This window comes from Bubalus kerabau, chromosome 10 (assembly GCF_029407905.1).
Source record: "Bubalus kerabau isolate K-KA32 ecotype Philippines breed swamp buffalo chromosome 10, PCC_UOA_SB_1v2, whole genome shotgun sequence".
Lineage (NCBI taxonomy): Eukaryota > Metazoa > Chordata > Mammalia > Artiodactyla > Bovidae > Bubalus > Bubalus kerabau.
In genome coordinates this window covers 12,611,380-12,628,745 of record NC_073633.1, presented here as the reverse complement: position 1 = coordinate 12,628,745, position 17,366 = coordinate 12,611,380, and the positions used below count along the sequence as shown (strand labels likewise).

General features: G+C 44.0%; 1 long non-coding RNA gene across 2 annotated transcripts in view; it reads right to left on the bottom strand.

Annotated features, from left to right (window-relative positions):
- Positions 1-1,550: 1,550 nt before the first annotated feature.
- LOC129620860 (uncharacterized) overlaps positions 1,551-17,366 on the bottom strand; it is a 48,857-nt gene continuing 33,041 nt past the window's right edge. Inside the window, exons 4-5 of one of the 2 annotated variants that reach the window (XR_008698754.1) lie at positions 12,786-12,956; positions 1,551-1,864 (exon numbers count right to left, since the gene is read on the bottom strand). This is a non-coding gene — a long non-coding RNA (uncharacterized LOC129620860). The remainder of the gene's footprint in view (positions 1,865-12,785; positions 12,957-17,366) is intronic. The other variant, XR_008698753.1, reaches the window with a different exon arrangement.

Genomic DNA, 17,366 nt, shown 5'->3' with positions numbered 1-17,366 from the left:
CTTTGGTATGAAGTGGATCTGATAGCTGACATTACGCTGTGTGTGATTTCATGACTTGTTGCTGCTGTTCAGTCGCTAAGTCGTGTCTGACTCCTTGTGACCCTGACTCTTTGCCCCAAGCCTGCAGGACGTCAGGCTTCCCTGTCCATCACCAACTCCTGGAGCTTACTCAAACTCATGTCCATCCACTCGGTGATGCCATCCAACCATCTCATCCTCTGCTGTCCCCTTCTCCTCCTGCCTTCAATCTTTCCCAGCATCAGGGTCTTTTCCATCCAGTCAGTTCTTCGCATCAGGTGGCCAAAGTATTGGAGTTTCAGCTTCGGCATCAGTCCTTCCAATGACTATTCAGGACTAATTGCCTTTAGGATGGACTGGATGGATCTCCTTACAATCCAAGCGATTCTCAAGAGTCTTCTCCAACACTACAGTTCAAAAGCATCAATTCTTTGGTGTTCAGCTTTCTTTATAGTCCAACTCTCACATCCATACATGACTACTGGAAAAACCATAGCTTTGACTAAATGGACCTTTGTTGGCAAAGTAATGTCTTTGGTTTCTAATATGCTGTCTAGGTTGGTCATAGTTTTTCTTCCAAGGAGCAAGCGTCTTTTAATTTCATGGCTGCAGTCACCATCTGCAGTGAATTTAGAGCCCCATAAAATAAAGTCTGACACTGTTTCCACTGTCTCCCCATTTGTTTGCCATGAAGTGATGGGACCGGATGCCATGATCTTCGTTTTTTGAACGTTGAGTTTTAAGCCAACTTTTTCACTCTCCTCCTTCACTTTCATCAAGAGGCTCTTTAGTTCTTTGCTTTCTGCCATAAGGGTGGTGTCATCTGCATATCTGAGGTTATTGATATTTCTCCCGGCAATCTTGATTCCAACTTGTGCTTCTATCTCCCAGAGTTTCCTAAATTCATGTCCTTTGAGTTGGTGACAAGCAATCTGTAAGTCCTCAGACAGTGGTGCCCTCTGGAGCCCTGTGAGGAGCAGTGGCAAACCTCCAGTCCGCACAGGCATGAGGACAGACCGCTGAGCACCCCAGGACAGAGGGGCCGATGCAGCTGACTCGCCACCAAGCCACCAGCTGAAGGTGAAAAAGCTATTCTCCAACTCAGCTAGTCCTGGACTCTATTTCATCTACATTTTCCTTGAAAACTGGCTGGTTCACCTAGGAATTCATTTCTTTCTTGCACGTCTATTATCTGTAGCTACATACGATGAGTTCACCCTTCCATTATTTTCTCTGTAGATCTCTCAGCACAAATCCAAATATTTTTAGGTGAATATCCCAAGTTACCAAACATTCACGAACCATTTCATTCCTACATAACACAGGTCTAGATTTTATTTCCAGCCTCTTATTAGGCTTCTGTTGCCTACCATTCAGTCCCCAAACCAATGCTACTTATTTTTTTTGCTCCTCTTCTGTCTATATCCTACTGCTGATACCAATTCCTAATACCAATAGATACCAATCCCTGACACCAAAAGCCATTGCCACAAAATGCTATATGACAAACATCCAAAAACTCAGTGGCTTAAAATAACAGCAATTTATTATCATTCATCTGTGAATCAGCTGAGGGTTGGCAGATCTCCGCTAGGCTCAGCTGGGCAGCTTTGCTGATTTAGGCTGAACTTGGCCAGGACTGACTGGCCTTGTTCCATCTATTAGAACCAGTGGGCTAGTCATCAGCGTGTTCTGCTGCTTCTGATGACAAAACGTGAGAGCACAAGTTCAATCACATAAGTGCTTTTCAAATTCTGCTTGCAACAGTCTGCTAATATCCCGTCAGCCAAAGTAAGCCACATAGCCAAGCTTAGAATCCAACAGCTGGGAAGCACAGTCCACTCACCTGAGTGGGAGGGAAAGAGAGAACAGTGAATATATCTGAGCAATAATCTAATCAACCGCATATGCTATTGTGGATTCTTAGACCTTCTCCAAAGGGGAAAAATCTTCAGGTACAAAGGATTGATTGGGGATTGGAATTCCCAGAACTTCTCAAGAGTAATACCAGAAGCTAAATATATATATATGTGTATATATATATATATATATATATAACAGAATGCCTTCCAAATTCTGATTTGAAATGACTTTAAACCTACGGTCTAGATTCATTTAAACTATCAGTTAGTTATAAGGCTAGAATAAAGACTTTTGAGACATTCAGAGTCTCAGTTAATTTACCTCCCAAATAACCTTCCTCAGGAAGCTATTGGAGAATAAGACCCACCAAAAGGAGAGGGTCTAAACCAAGAAAGAGGACGAGGAGGCATGCAGGAAGTAAGAAACCCAACATGGGAGAGAGAGATGAAGAAGATGTCCAGTTGACAGCACATGGAAATTCCATCCTGCCGCACACTGAGCTACAAGAGCGATCTTTAGAAGAAGAATACTGGGCTCCCTGGATCTCTGCAGTGCAGAGAACTGAACTGTGAACTCATCTAAAATGCTCTTGTGAAGAATGGGAACACTCAAGTATACATACAACTATGTTTAGTAATTACAAAACAGGTTTTCATATATTTAGTCTTGTGATTTAATTTTCACAACTCTATGAGGCTGAGAAAGAAGCAAATTTATCATGATATTAATAAATCTTAAGCTTCAAGACCCTTCGCTGAATGGACCCCTTCCTAACTCTGGTAAGGGGCCCAAGTGATATATTCATATACACACAAAAAGATCTTTTGTTAATATGATGGTTTCTTTACACTTCACTTCCAAAGCATTGTACTTCCCTTATATGCCCATGGGCATCATTTCTAAATAAATACACATTTTGTACCCACCCAATTTGTATTCACAATTTTGTATTCTTTTGTTTAAAAAGGGTCCCCCAAAGAGGATAAACTTCAAGGCCCATAGAATCAGAATTCATCCCTGGGTAAGTACTATCCATCTCATTTCACAAAGTGATGAATGAGTTTCAGTGACTGCCCAAGTTTGCATTTCTGGACCTAAATTCAGATATTTGAATGTACAAATCCATTTTCTTTCTACTACTCCAAAATGCATGTCTAGATAGTGCAAGAAAGGTTAAGAGACATCAGCTCCTTTCTAGGAAAATCATTCCTGGAACATGGATGGAAAGGAGGCAGTCCCAAGTCATCAGGATTCAGGCGGTGGTGGTCTGGGTAACAGGTGGAAAGATATGAAAGGGAAGTTCACTGAAGACAAATCATAATGACATGTCATTTTCTCTTCAGTTGGCTCGGCCTAGTGCATGGAGGGCAATTACACTAAGATGCCACCCGTGAGACACAATCTACCTGGAGTAGAAAGAAGCCATCTCCTTTTTCCAGATCTCTCTTATTTCAACATGGCCTCTAGGAACAGATCTTGCATCTCCCTAATGCATCTCTAGCTGGTGGGAAGAGCTTGAGGCACAGGTTGGAGTCAGAGGTCAGGAAATCAAGGCTCCCGGAATTGGAAGAGACACCTGGTGGCACTTAGTTCAACTCAGTAAGAGGAGGTGGAGCTTAGTGAGAGGCAGCACATGGGATGGTTAAGAGTACGACTTTGTGCAAGTTATTTAATCCCTATGCCTCGAAAAGGAGTTTGTCAAGGCTGTATATTGTCACCCTGTTTATTTAACTTATATGCAGAGTACATCATGAGAAACGCTGGACTGGAAGAAACACAAGCTGGAATCAAGATTGCCGGGAGAAATATCAATAACCTCAGATATGCAGATGACACCACCCTTATGGCAGAAAGTGAAGAGGAACTCAAAAGCCTCTTGATGCAAGTGAAAGAGGAGAGTGAAAAAGTTGGCTTAAAGCTCAACATTCAGAAAATGAAGATCATGGCATCGGGTCCCACCACTTCATGGGAAATAGATGGGGAAACAGTGGAAACAGTATCAGACTTTATTTTTCTGGGCTCCAAAATCACTGCAGATGGTGATTGCAGCCATAAAATTAAAAGACGCTTACTCCTTGGAAGGAAAGTTATGACCAACCTAGATAGCATATTCAAAAGCAGAGACATTACTTTGCCAACAAAGGTCCATCTAGTCAAGGCTATGGTTTTTCCTGTGGTCATGTATGGATGTGAGAGTTGGACTGTGAAGAAGGCTGAGCACCGAAGAATTGATGCTTTTGAACTGTGGTGTTGGGGAAGACTCTTGAGAGTCCCTTGGACTGCAAGGAGATCCAACCAGTTCATTCTGAAGGAGATCAGCCCTAGGATTTCTTTGGAAGGAATGATGCTAAAGCTGAAACTCCAGTACTTTGGCCACCTCATGGGAAAAGTTGACTCATTGGAAAAGACTCTGATGCTGGGAGGGATTGGGGGCAGGAGGAAAAGGGGACGACAGAGGATGAGATGGCTGGATGGCATCACTGACTCGATGGACGTGAGTCTCAGTGAACTCCGGGAGTTGGTGAGGGACAGGGAGACCTGACGTGCTGCGATTCATGGGGTCGCAAAGAGTCGGACACGACTGAGTGACTGATCTGATCTGATCTGATCTGATCAGTGTATTCATTAGCAAACTAAAGATAACAAAATGAGACCCTATTCCCTCATCTACAATTCAGAATCTGTAAATCTAAAATTATTTCAAAGGATTTCCCTGGTGGTCCAATGGCTAAGACTCTGTGCTCTGAATGTAGGAGGCCCAGGTTCGATCCCTGGCCAAGGAACTTGTCTCACATGCCCCAACTAAGACCTGGCAAAGCCAAATGAATACATAAATAAATACATTTTTAAATAAATAATGTTGAAAAAATAATGTCAAAACCTATTTCACGAGAAGAGCTGACCTGAATTCATTTGCAGCAAAATCTAACCCATTCATGTATGTATTCTATTTAATGTTAAATTCACATGCCTTATCACAGAAATATTAATGTATTTGATAGTTCCATGGGGGTGTTTTCTAACACCAGATAGATGTGCCATGCACCTTTCTATTAAGCCTTTAGAATAAGAGTCTATGAATCTAAAGCGCCTATCTAAAAGGCTGCCATTGGGGATTAAATTAGTAAGAGAGGAAAGGTGCTCAGAATGATACGTGGCACAAAATAAGTGCTCTAAACAGGTTTTCTGTTGTTACTGGGAACAGCCTCTGTAAGTATATTCCTAAGAGATGTTATCTGGCCTTTATCTGACTCTCAGGGAGGAGAACACACTTCTTTATGAGACAATCTAGTTAGAATGCTGGATATTTCTAATCTAATCTACTCTTAGAATTTATAAGACAAGGATCTTATAAAACTAAATTTGCCTTTCTCCAATTTCTCACAGTTAGCTTTCAGTACAGCTTTTGCAGATAGCTACTGCATCTCCCCAGGTTGTTTTTTCTCCATGGTTAGTTCTTCATATATTGCTCCCAGATCAATCTGTTCGCTCTCCCCTTGACACACTCCTATTTGCCAATATGTTCTTTCAAATGCAGTACCCCCAATAAAACCCAGAGGTCCAAATGGGTTCTGCTCAGCATAGAATTCAGTCCATATTTTTTTCTGTGCTCCAGAGTGTGAAAAACAACTGCATCTCAGTGTGAAAACAGAAGTGAGATGGGAGGAGATTTGGAAAAACACAACCAAGGCCATCACAGAATTTCATTAGAAAAACATACCAAAAAAAAAAAAAAAATCAATTTCAAAGCAATTTTTTCCTGGTTTCCCTGAACTAAGATGGAAAACAGTGAGCAGCCTAGGCTGATCAAAATGCAAGAGTCAAACAATATAGAAGGAAGATGGGCGATGTTATACCAATTCATTTACTGTGAAATACTACAGACAGTAATGCTGGAGCCCAGGTGAAGGTCATGGACTGTATCCCACAGTCCAAGAAAAACGAATGATGTTCCAACAGAAGGAAAATAAGAACAGAGCTAAATAAAACTCTGACAAGTATCAGAACTGATTTACAGTGAATTACTAAGAAACAGGAGGACACTGCTCCCTCCAGTAGGCACAGCTAGACCCCTCTTCATCTCTGGCCTTGACCCCCTCTGGTTAAAGACAACCTGAGCAGACAAACCCACCGGAGGGGAAGAAATCCATTTCTTGGGGTAGGCAATGTGATCACTCAAGCTGTGAAGGAAACAGTGAGAAAACATTCTTCTCTTGAGTGGCCACCTGAGCCACCTGCAGTGTGAACCCAGAATTCTAGATTTCTTTGGAGTCTTGGTAAAGAGGCCCTAAGAGGCTGGCGGACACACGGGGATTCATTATTCTATTCTTTCTATGTTGTGTATGTTTAACATTTTCTATAACAAAATATTTTGAAACATTCTCAAGCATTTGTAACTTTTTAAAAGAATGGCAACATTCTAATAGTTGACTCTGTTCTTTTCCCTGTAATACTGAAGACAGTTTTAAAATCTGAAGGCACCTTCACTAATAAACTGTCAGGAGGATGTTAGTAATTTTTTATGGGAACCATATATACAGTTTCCCCTGTCTGAAGCCCAGCCTTGGAGCTACCTCCAAGCAGAAAGCCTCTGTGATCGTAGCCCTTGCTCCATTTGTTTTCCATTTCTCAGGGATCACAACTCTTCTCCAATGTTTGAAAATGTTTCCTATATTTTGTTTAGTTTTCTACTTGCTCAGGTTCAAAAGGTAATTCCAGAACTGGCTCACTCCCTCGTGGCTGGAAGCAGCTCTTGGAAAGTTCTTCAAATAACTCAGCTTAAGTGTCCACTCAGGGCAAACATCCTCTTGTTAGGATGCTGTTCTCCAGAATACTGTATATGTATGGCATGTACAGATGTACATACTCTATGGTATGTCCACAGTGCCACGTCCCCAGTGTCCAGCAACACTGGTCCAGGATTAGCAGAAAACCGGCCCCCAACTCACCATCACCCCTTTTAATCTAGTTAAAATTTGCATTTCCCATTACCATAATTCTTTTATATAAATTTCTGTAGAATTAACCATTCTGTGTTCAGGTAGGAGAATTATTTCCTTAGGGAAAATAGTAGGCCTTCCACTGAACTTGAGACTTCCACTTGTTAACTTTGGCCTCCTCATGGCAGTAGACTAGCAAGCAAAGAAAGGTGTTCTTATACTGGCAAGAGTAATTGACTCTGATTATTTAAGAGCAGACTTAGCTCTTCATGGAGCATAAAGAGGAGTATATCTGGAACACAGAGATTCACTGGGATATCAGCTGGTGATTCTGTGATCAGTGATGATGAAATGAGCAACTGCAACAATCACGGCCTTACAAAATGAAGGCCAGACACTTCCAGAGGCCCAGACACTTCACAGACAAGGGTGTCAGTCATCCATTCAAGAAAACAATGAAAGCCAGTCAAAGAACCAGATGAGCATAAGGGAAATACAGACAGATAGCAGGAAGGGAGATGACAAAGATTAATTATGGACTTGGGACAAGTTGCAGCAACAGGGAATGTAACTTCTTCTATTAACCTTGTATTAAATCCCTGTGCTGGCCAAAGTTTGAAGGCGACTGGACAGAATGGATTTAATGCAGAACTGATACGCATGTAAGGACAAAGGTTGAACTCTACTGGAAATACATTGTGGTTTCAAAATATGTCCACAAGTTCTTTGATGCTCCTTCCTTCAATAGATGAAGCCTAACCCCCTTCCCCTTGAGTATGGACTGTACTTAGTTACTCACTTCTAAGGAACAGAATGAGGTGGAAGTGACTGTGTAACTTCTGGGACTAGGTCATAAAAGGCTGTATGCCACCTCTCTCTCTCTCTCATCACCCACTGGAGGAAGCCAAATGCTATGTTGTAAAAACACTCAAGCTTCTTATCCTCATCCATCAGTGGGCTGACAGCAGAAACAAGAACTACAATCCCACAGCCTCCAGAACAAAAACCATGATCACAGAAAGCAAAATGATCAGGTGGATCACAGCCTTGTGTAATTCAATGAAGCTATGAGCCATGCCGTGCAGGGTCCCCCACGACAGATGGGGCATAGTGGAGAGTTCTGACAAAACGTGGTCCACTGGAGAAGGGAATGGCAAACCACTCCAGTATTCTTGCCTTGAGCACCCCACGAACAGTATGAAAAGGCAAAAAGACATGACACTGAAAGATGAGCCTCACAGATTGGAAGGTATCCAATATGCTCTTGAGGAAGAGCAGAGAAATAGCTCCAGAAAGAATGAAGAGGCTGAGCCAAAGCAGAAATGATGCTCTGTGGTGGATGTGTCTGGTGGTGAAAGTAAAGTCTGATGCTGCAGAGAACAATATTGCACAGCAACCTGTTTGCTCATCTATCCTCCTGTAAATATGCTGATCTTCATATTTGCTGCTGTAGGTAACATTCCTACCCAAGTCTGGCTGTGGATGGATATTCTCACTGAGTAAGTTTTTAGGAATGGAATCGCTGGGTCATAGACATGTACGTTTAGTTTTATGAGAAATGGTCAGATTGTTTTTAAGTGGCTGTGCCCACTTTATGCTTCTATCAATAATTTATGAGAGCGCCAATGACTCCACATTCTCAGCAACCTCTGCAGCTGCCAGTCTCTGTAATTTAGCCATCTCAGTGGTCATTCCGGGGTGTCTCATGGAGACGTGAATGTGAATTCCTCTGATGACTAGTGATATTGAGCACTTTTTCATGCACTTCTTGGTCATTTGTGGATTAACATGACATTCTTCTAGTGGCTTTTCTGCCTTCCGTGTTTCACTGTCCCATTCCTCATTCCTGGTGAAAGTGTTAGCTGCTCAGTTGTGTTTGACTCTTTGCGACCCCGTGGACTGTTGTCCACCAGGCTCCCCTGCCAATGGGATTCTCTGGGCAAGAATACTGGAGTGGGTTGCCATGACCTCCTCCAGGGGTTCTTCCTGACCTAGGGATCGAATTCGGGTCTCCAGCATTGCAGGCAGATTCTTTACCATCTGAGCCACCAGGGAAGCCCTCATTCCTGGTATCTAGTATAATTTCTCAGACTACCTGTTTGTGACCCTTCATCTTGGCTTTCCTTTAGGAATACACAGGCTAAGACAGCAGAGAAAGCTGGAGAACTGAGAAAGTACAGCTTTCTCCCCTCCCCCATGCCTGGGAAAACAGCGAAGGTGATGCTTGTCTATTGTGGCTATGCTCACCCTTCCGAGGTTAGCTTCCATCTGATGTCCAGGGGAGGGGAAGGGGGTGAAAATGCACCTCTGACTGGGAGGATTCTATAAGCCCACGTGCAGTCACTATATCCTTCACAATTACAGAAATCTTCCGTCTTTTGACTCTCGGTTGTCGTTGTTCGAGTCACTAAGATGGTCATTCCCGCTCCCCAGTTTAAACACAGAGGATACTGGTCTAAGGACCAGGCAGAGCAATGGCTTAGAAAATGAAATTCTTCTTTCATTCGTCACCTGAACTTCACATAAGACCCAGCTCAGCCCCCCGAGGTGGACACCATCCCTCCTCTGCACCCAGAGCACCCTGAAGCACCGCATGACTCGCCAGCGTGCAGACCCAAGAGGACAAAGCTGAGAGGGAAGTCCACCACTCTCCCCTTCAGTTGGCCCTACATTCATGTTCTGCCCCAGAATCTGGGTCTTCCCACCGCCACAAACAACATCTTCAAGCTTAACTGAGGATTTAAGAGTTAGATACAGAACTACCATGTAGAAGAGTGCCTCTAAATGTATGCATTCAATAATTCTGGGTTGAATAAAATAATGAACGTACAAATGAATGGATGCATACGTAAGTAACAGTTCAAATATGCGTGCGTCCTCAGCTGTGTCTGACTCTGCGACCCTATGGACTATAGTCTGCCAGACTCCTTCTGACCATGGCATTTCCCAGGCAAGAATACGGGAGCGGGCTGCCATTCTCTCAACTAGGGGCTCCTCCTGACCCAGAGAGTGAACTCGTGTCTCCTGTGTCTTCTGAACTGGCAGGCGATCACCGCTGAGCCACCACAGTTCAAATAGACTGTGGCAAACACACACACACACTGAGTGACACAAAACACAAGCTCCGTGAGGAGGTCCGAGGGTGAGAGGAGGGAACACGTTTCTCCAGCCAGCCGCCTGGTCTGGGGTAACCAGGCCCATAGCCTCCTGCTGCCCTGTCCAGGAGACCTGCCAGGTGCTGGAGGAGGAGGCCAAGGAACACAGGGGACGGCGGCCAGAGGTGGTGGCATCCAGGGGGCCGGCACGCTCTCCCTGCCCCAGGTCCAGGGGAGGGGGTGCGCCCTAGGACCCTTCGAGCTGTGAGCACACTGCCCAGGTCCCAGTCCATACGGGTCCCAGCCACAAAGCCGCCGAAACCGAGCAGGAAGAGACGCCCCCTCACGGAGGGCCTGGAAGCAGCCTCTGCCCAGGAGGCAGTGGACAGCCGCTTGGAAAGGCTCTCGGAGTGCAGAGCTGCGAGGCCCTGCTGGGGAGAAGGCGCTCGGGGCCTGTGGCAGAGGCTGGGGCGTCAGGTTGTGGTGGGGTTGCAGGCCAAGGGAGTGACAACAGGAAAAGATACTGTTTTCTCAGTAGCAGCAGAAGAGGTGATGGAGGCGGAGCAAGTGGCGGAGGGAAGAGGAGACGGAGGCGGAGAAGCCGCTAGTGGAGACATGGACGTGTCCAAGCAGAGATGTGCTATAAGGGTAAAATGCACACTGGACTTCAAAGACTTGAGGAAAAAAGACTGTAGAACAACTCAGTTTTTATATTGATTACATGTTGAAATACTGCTTTTGATATATGGTATGAAATCAAGTTAATTAAATTTTTTTAATATGAAAGAAATCAGTGTGTAGGAACGGGCGTGAAAGATTCATGGGAGTTGAACAATCTGAACTGAGCCTTGAAGGGTAAGTAGGATTTACCTAAGCTGGTGGGAGAAAAGGGAAACAGTTGATAAGAGAGGCTCTGCTGCTGCTGCTGCTAAGTTGCTTCAGTCATGTCCGACTTTGTGCGACCCCACAGACGGCAGCCCACCAGGCTCCCCTGTCCGTGGGATTCTCCAGGCAAAAACACTGGAGTGAGTTGCCATTTCCTTCACCAGTGCGTGAAAGTGAAAAGTGAAAGTGAAGTCCCTCAGTCGTGTCTGACTCTTCTCGACTCCATGGACTGAAGCCTACCAGGCCCCTCCGTCCATGGGATTTTCCAGGCAAGAGTACTGGAGTGGGTTGCCATTGCCTTAGGGGTTGCTAAGAGTTGGGCACGACTGAGCGACTTCACTTTCACTTTTCACTTTCATGCATTGGAGAAGGAAATGGCAACCCACTCCAGTATTCTTGCCTGGAGCAGCCCAGGGACAGAGGAGCCTGGTGGGCTGCCGTCTGTGGGGTCACACAGAGTTGGACACGACTGAAGCGACTTAGCAGCAGCAGTAGCAGCAGCAGTCTGTATAGATGTGAATTCTTTCTGATGACTCTATTCAAAGCTGAAATTAACCTTCACTGAAGCATTGAAAAAGATCAGGGAGGCTGGAATCTGAAGACATAGGTTAAAAAAAACTCTTCCACCATTGATTAGTGTTGGACAAATGACAATGAATCTGAGATTCCAATTGCTCGTTCAAAAACAGGTATCAAAAAAAATCTATCTTACAAGCTTTCAGTTCAGTTCAGTTCAGCCGCTCAGTCATGTCTGACTCTTTGCGACCCCATGAATCGCAGCACACCAGGCCTCCCTGTCCATCACCAACTCCCGGAGTTCACTCAGACTCATGTCCATCGAGTCAGTGATGCCATCCAGCCATCTCATCCTCTGTCGTCCCCTTCTCCTCCTGCCCCCAATCCCTCCCAGCATCAGAGTCTTTTCCAATGAGTCAACTCTAGTGATACTTAAATGAGATAGTATGTTAAAGAGCTTTGTTATAAAGCACCTTGAAATATATCATTCTCACTTTTTCTCCAGTATTTTTGTATTGGCACATCTTCCCAACAATTTATTTCCCAAGACTTGTATTTCTCATTCAATGCCCGTGTGTTGTCAGAGATACACAGTCTCACTCAGTTGTGCCTGACTCTTTGCAGCCCCATAGACTATAGCCTGCCAGGCTCCTCTACCCATGGGATTTTCCAGGAAAGAATATTGAGTGGGTTGCCATTTCCTCCTCCAGGAGTCTTCCCGACCCAGTGATCAAACCTGTGTCTCTTGTGTATCCTGCATTGTAGGCAGACACTTTACCACTCCACCACCCAGGAGGGCTGTATATTTTAGTATTTTCAAATGCTTCTCTTCGGCATACACATCTCTTCCACAGATACCAGACTCTTGTAATTGCCTCTGGGTATAGAGGGTAGGGGTCTTTGCAGAAGAAAATGGTATTTGCCATCCTCCTAATATTCCAGCACCATCTACCCAGTTGAATTGTCCTTATAACATTCCCTTGCTAGATAAATCTGTGAGCCTTGTCTACTTTACCTTTCAAATACCTCTCATTTCTCTTGCTAACACCCAAGTTCTAATTTTTATCTTTGCCCAAACTACTGCAGTAACCTCCTGCTGCTGCTGCTGCTGCTAAGTCGCTTCAGTCGTGTCCAACTCTGTGCGACCCCAGAGACGGCAGCCCACCAGGCTCCCCCGTCCCTGGGATTCTCCAGGCAAGAACACTGGAGTGGGTTGCCATTTCCTTCTCCAATGCATGAAAGTGAAAAGTGAAAGTGAAGTCACTCAGTCATGTCAGACTCTTCGCGACCCCATGGACTGCAGCCTACCAGGCTCCTCTGTCCATGGGGTTTTCCAGGCAAGAGGACTGGAGTGGGGTGCCATATGCCACTAAATCCCCGACTTTAGCCCGGCTCTCTACATCCCATTCTTTACAGCCAGAGTGATTTTCTGATATCAGGGAAAAGCATTCGGTCTTGCAGCACTCACTGTGTTCTTAGCTGAAAGCTGGGTTGCTGTTGTTGTGGCCCTTTCCTAGGTTCAGGGAGTTCTCTTCTGTTCCAAGACGGCTGAGAGCTTCTATGATGACCGGGTGTTGAATGCGGTCAAATGCTCTTGATATGGTAAGTTACGGGAACCCAGTCTGAATGGGAGGTAGAACTAGAAGAACAGGGGAAGATGGCATTCTCTGAAATAATTGGACACATCATGGCTAGTAGAAGGGGGTCAACTAGAGGCCATTTTACAGTCCCTATTGCCTCCATGATTTAAAGGCAACCAGGTACGTTGCCTTGTACAAAGGTACAGCACATCCTTCAAAACTACAGATTCTATCTTAGTCTGTGGGTGACAGCTGATCCATTCTCTAAGACCACTATCTCAGGATGCCCCTAGAGAAGTCCGGTTGGTATCCAGTCCCTCTGCCTGGCTGTCCTTCAACAAATAGCAATTGTGACATCTCCAACGTGAAACTGTGGAGGCAGATTACCTACTATTCACAAGCTAGCTTGTAATTAGCTATTGAGCTCAGGAGCCAAATCCCAATGCAAATCTGCTCATCAGAGGACAATTAATTAAACTTGACTTTCTCATTAGCCAACTATAGTTTCCCTAACCTTTTATTCAGGCCATGGATTCCATGTGGTGAATGTCACCTTATGATTTGTCATGATCAGTCATCTCATTTTATTTTCTCATAGTACTTGATACTACCTAAAATGACATCTCTTGATTTTGCAGAATGATGAGCTTGAAGGACAAAACACTGGTTATTTAATAATTACAAGATATTGTGAAACAACAAAGGCAGTAAAATATGTTCAGTAATATATTTGTACTGTATCAGCTTTGAACCATTTTCAAATCTTCACTCTCGTGGTCACCCTCCCACATGAATGGTGCTCAAACCTCAGAAGGCTTTATACCTCCTGGAAACAGTTTATTAGCAGATCCCTGGAACCTCACCTTAGATTCTGGATCTGTAAGTCTGGAAGCACACCAAGTGATAAGGATGTTGGTAATCCATGAACATCTTTGGAGAGGCTCTGACCTCCGGTATTATATCTGCCTCTGCCAGGGACAGAACAGCCTCTCCCTCTGCTGTCTGAAGCCACAGAAAATTCCCTGGCAGAGGTGGGTTTGAGCTAAGCACCCAGGAGAAACCTCAAAGGCAGACATATCATGAGTTAGCCACCATCTGTCTGTCCTCTGCAATCTAACTTAAGAAAGGCCCTCCTCCTCCTCCTCCTAAGTCGCTTCAGTCGTGTCCGACTCTGTGCGACCCCATAGACGGCAGCCCACGAGGCTCCTCTGTCCCTGGGATTCTCCAGGCAAGAATACTGGAGTAGGTTGCCATTTCCTTCTCCATAAGAAAGGCCCAGAGCCCTGCAAATGAGGTGCAAGGTCAGCATCATGACAGGAGTGAGCGTCACTGAAGTGGCTGAGGACAAGACTCTTTCGTTTGCCTTTAGTGGTAAAGAAACTGCCTGCCAGTGCAGGAGACATAAGAGACATGGGTTCCATCCCTTGGTCCAGAAGATCCTCTGGAGAAGGAAATGGCAGCCCACTCCAGCATTCTTGCCTGGAGAATCCCATGGACAGAGGAGCCTGGCGGGCTACAGTCCATAGGGTCGCAAAGAGTCAGACACAACTGAAGCGATGTAACACACACACACAGAAAATGCTTAAATATATAATTGCCTTGTCCTTCCCTTCCACTGGTCAATGTCTCCAGGGCCTCTTCTTTGTCCACTGATATGAACAACGACAGTAATAATAGCCCTTTATACTTTATTACGAGACAAGAAAGCCACTGAATTTCAGAAGCAGAAGAAATCACTGAGATGGCCTCACTCAACCCCAGAGAGGTGAAAAGCAGATGAGGTGATGGGAGGGCAGAGTCTCCTGACTCCCAGGCCAGGGTTTTCCACTAGAACTTCACAAAATCACCTCATGTCTTTTAATCATTAACCTGTCTGTCTTTTATCTGTGCCCCTGCCTCAGAGCAAAACTCAAAATGCTCCCCAGAAGACAAACATAATAACCCGCAAGTAACCAACCAAAGCGCACTCTGTCTGCTTGGCGGGGTGAGGTGCGGGCTGACCACTGCCCAGGGCTGGCGCCGCCCAGGCCCCAGCTCACCAGGGCTGCAGCTGACGCTCCCCTACTGCATTAAATTCCTGTCTTGAATAATCATGAATTGGAATGAACAACAGTGATGACCAGCAAAGGACTGCTGACAGCGAGAGTTTTCTCTTATTGAACTTTGTGAATGGAAGTTTGCCAATAAAACAAAAGTAAGCAATAAAAAATAAGATAACACAGTACAAACATGCAAACATAACAACTATTTTTCCTACTTCATTAATGTACGTTTAACGCTTATTGACCAGAGACGTATTAACACCACAGGCATCAGTTTCTGCAAGAATCCCCCGGTCAATAATGTGTTAAAAGGAAAAAAACTTAGACCTACCTATTGGCCCATCACAAAAACGAGGATTACAATTAAGCAATAAGAAGAGCAATTAAGATGAATAAACTTCAATTTTTAAGGATATTACTCAATTCAGTAACATAGTTCCTGTATGAATTAAAATTTGCCCTTAGCAAACAAAAATATTACACCTCACAGTTTCACTGTTTAATTTTTTCTCCTTTTTTGGCCACACGGCAGGGCGTGCAGAACTCCACTGACCAGGAATGGAACCCGTGGCCCTGGCATTGGAAGCAAGGCATCTTAACCACTGCACCACCAAGGAAGTTCCACTGTCATAAGTGTCTTAAATTTTAAGACATAAGTAAAAACTCCAATAGTCATATAGACCATAGAACTGAGGTAAGTGAAGTTCTGTTGCTTCATCTTTGCATTTATCGTGCTGTAACTCTTTATTTGGACTTTACTGTGTAAATGCAGGAGCAAGTTCACCCCAGGCACGTGAGGCACAGACTGTACCCGAGGTGAGCTGGAGGGACTTCAACACGTTACAAACGCATTCTCCTAAGAATGCATGCCGCCAAGTCACAGTGCGTGTGCAGGGAACAGCGGAGCAATTTATGGCTAGGGATTTCCTCATTTCCCCATAAAATATAGCTACTAACAGATAATCAATACAAATGTGTGAATTCCAAGCTTTCATATACATTAAAAAAACCCAACAGTAACTCAGGAATTGTTTGGAACTTAAACAATTGGGAGATGGTACTTTATCACTGACATGTTCAGAATTGCCAGAACATGGTAATAATTAAAAGCAGACTATTAATAAATTTTAGCACATCTACACACAACCTACAGGTAATATTGTGGCTTCCCCGTGACAGACTGAATACTTTTCCCTAAGAAAGTGAACAGACAGGGATGCTTTCTCTCATCACTTCTGTTAAGCACTGCAAGCTCTAATGATTTCCCCAAAAAAGGCTCAAAAGAGAAAGAAAAAGCACAGATAATGGATGGGGAAAAAACAAATCTTTGTTCACAAATATTTTTATTATGTTAGAAAATCCTAAGGAATCTACATACATACACACACACACACACATACACAGAGCTACTAAAACTAGTGAGTTGAACTTATAAAGGTCATAGGATATAAGGTCAATATATAAACTTGATTATATTTCTATATACCAGCAATGAGCACTTGGAAAATGAAATAAAATATATACTTACTTGATACCATCAAAAAACATGATATGCTTTGTAGTCAATTTGACAAAGTATGTGCAAAACCTATACACTGAAATTTTAAAAACACTGCAAAAAATATGAAGACCTAAATTAACAGGCATACATATCATGCTCATGGATCTGAAGGTTCAATATTGCTAAGATGGTGATTCTCTCCCAAATTGATTCATGGGTTGAACACAATTGCAATCAAAATTCCAGTAGATTTTCTTTTAGAACTTGATGAGCTGATTCTACATTTTTAAAGGAAATGAAAATGACCTAGAACAACCAAAGCAGTTTCAAGACTTCTATAAAATATAGTGATCAAGACAGTATGACAGGGAAATATAGATCAACAGAAGAGAGACAATCTAGAAACAGACCCACAAATGTATGTGATTTTCAGCAAAGGTGCCCAGGCATTTCCATAGGGAAAGGGACGCTGCAAAAATTACAAGTATTGAGCCTCAACTCACAGCATACTCAATAATTAACTCATAATGGGTAATAGACAACATATGAAATTGAAAACCATAAACTAAATTTGAAAGTGAAAGTCGCCCAGTCATGTCCAACTCTTCGCAACCGACCCCATGGAATTCTCCAGGCCAGAATACTGGAGTGGGTAGTCTTTCCCTTCTCCAGAGGATCTTCCCAACCCAGGGATCAAACCCAGGTCTCCTGCATTGCAGGCAGATTCTTTACCAGCTGAGCCACAAGGGAAGCCCAAGAATGCTGGAGTGGGTAGCCTATCCCTTCTCCAGTGGGTCTTCCTGACCCAGGAATCGAACTGGGGTCTCCTGCATTGCAGGCAGATTCTTTACCAACTGAGCTATCAGGGAAGAAAACCTAAAAGAAAATCTTTGTAAATTTGGTATAGGCCAATATTTCTCAGGTTA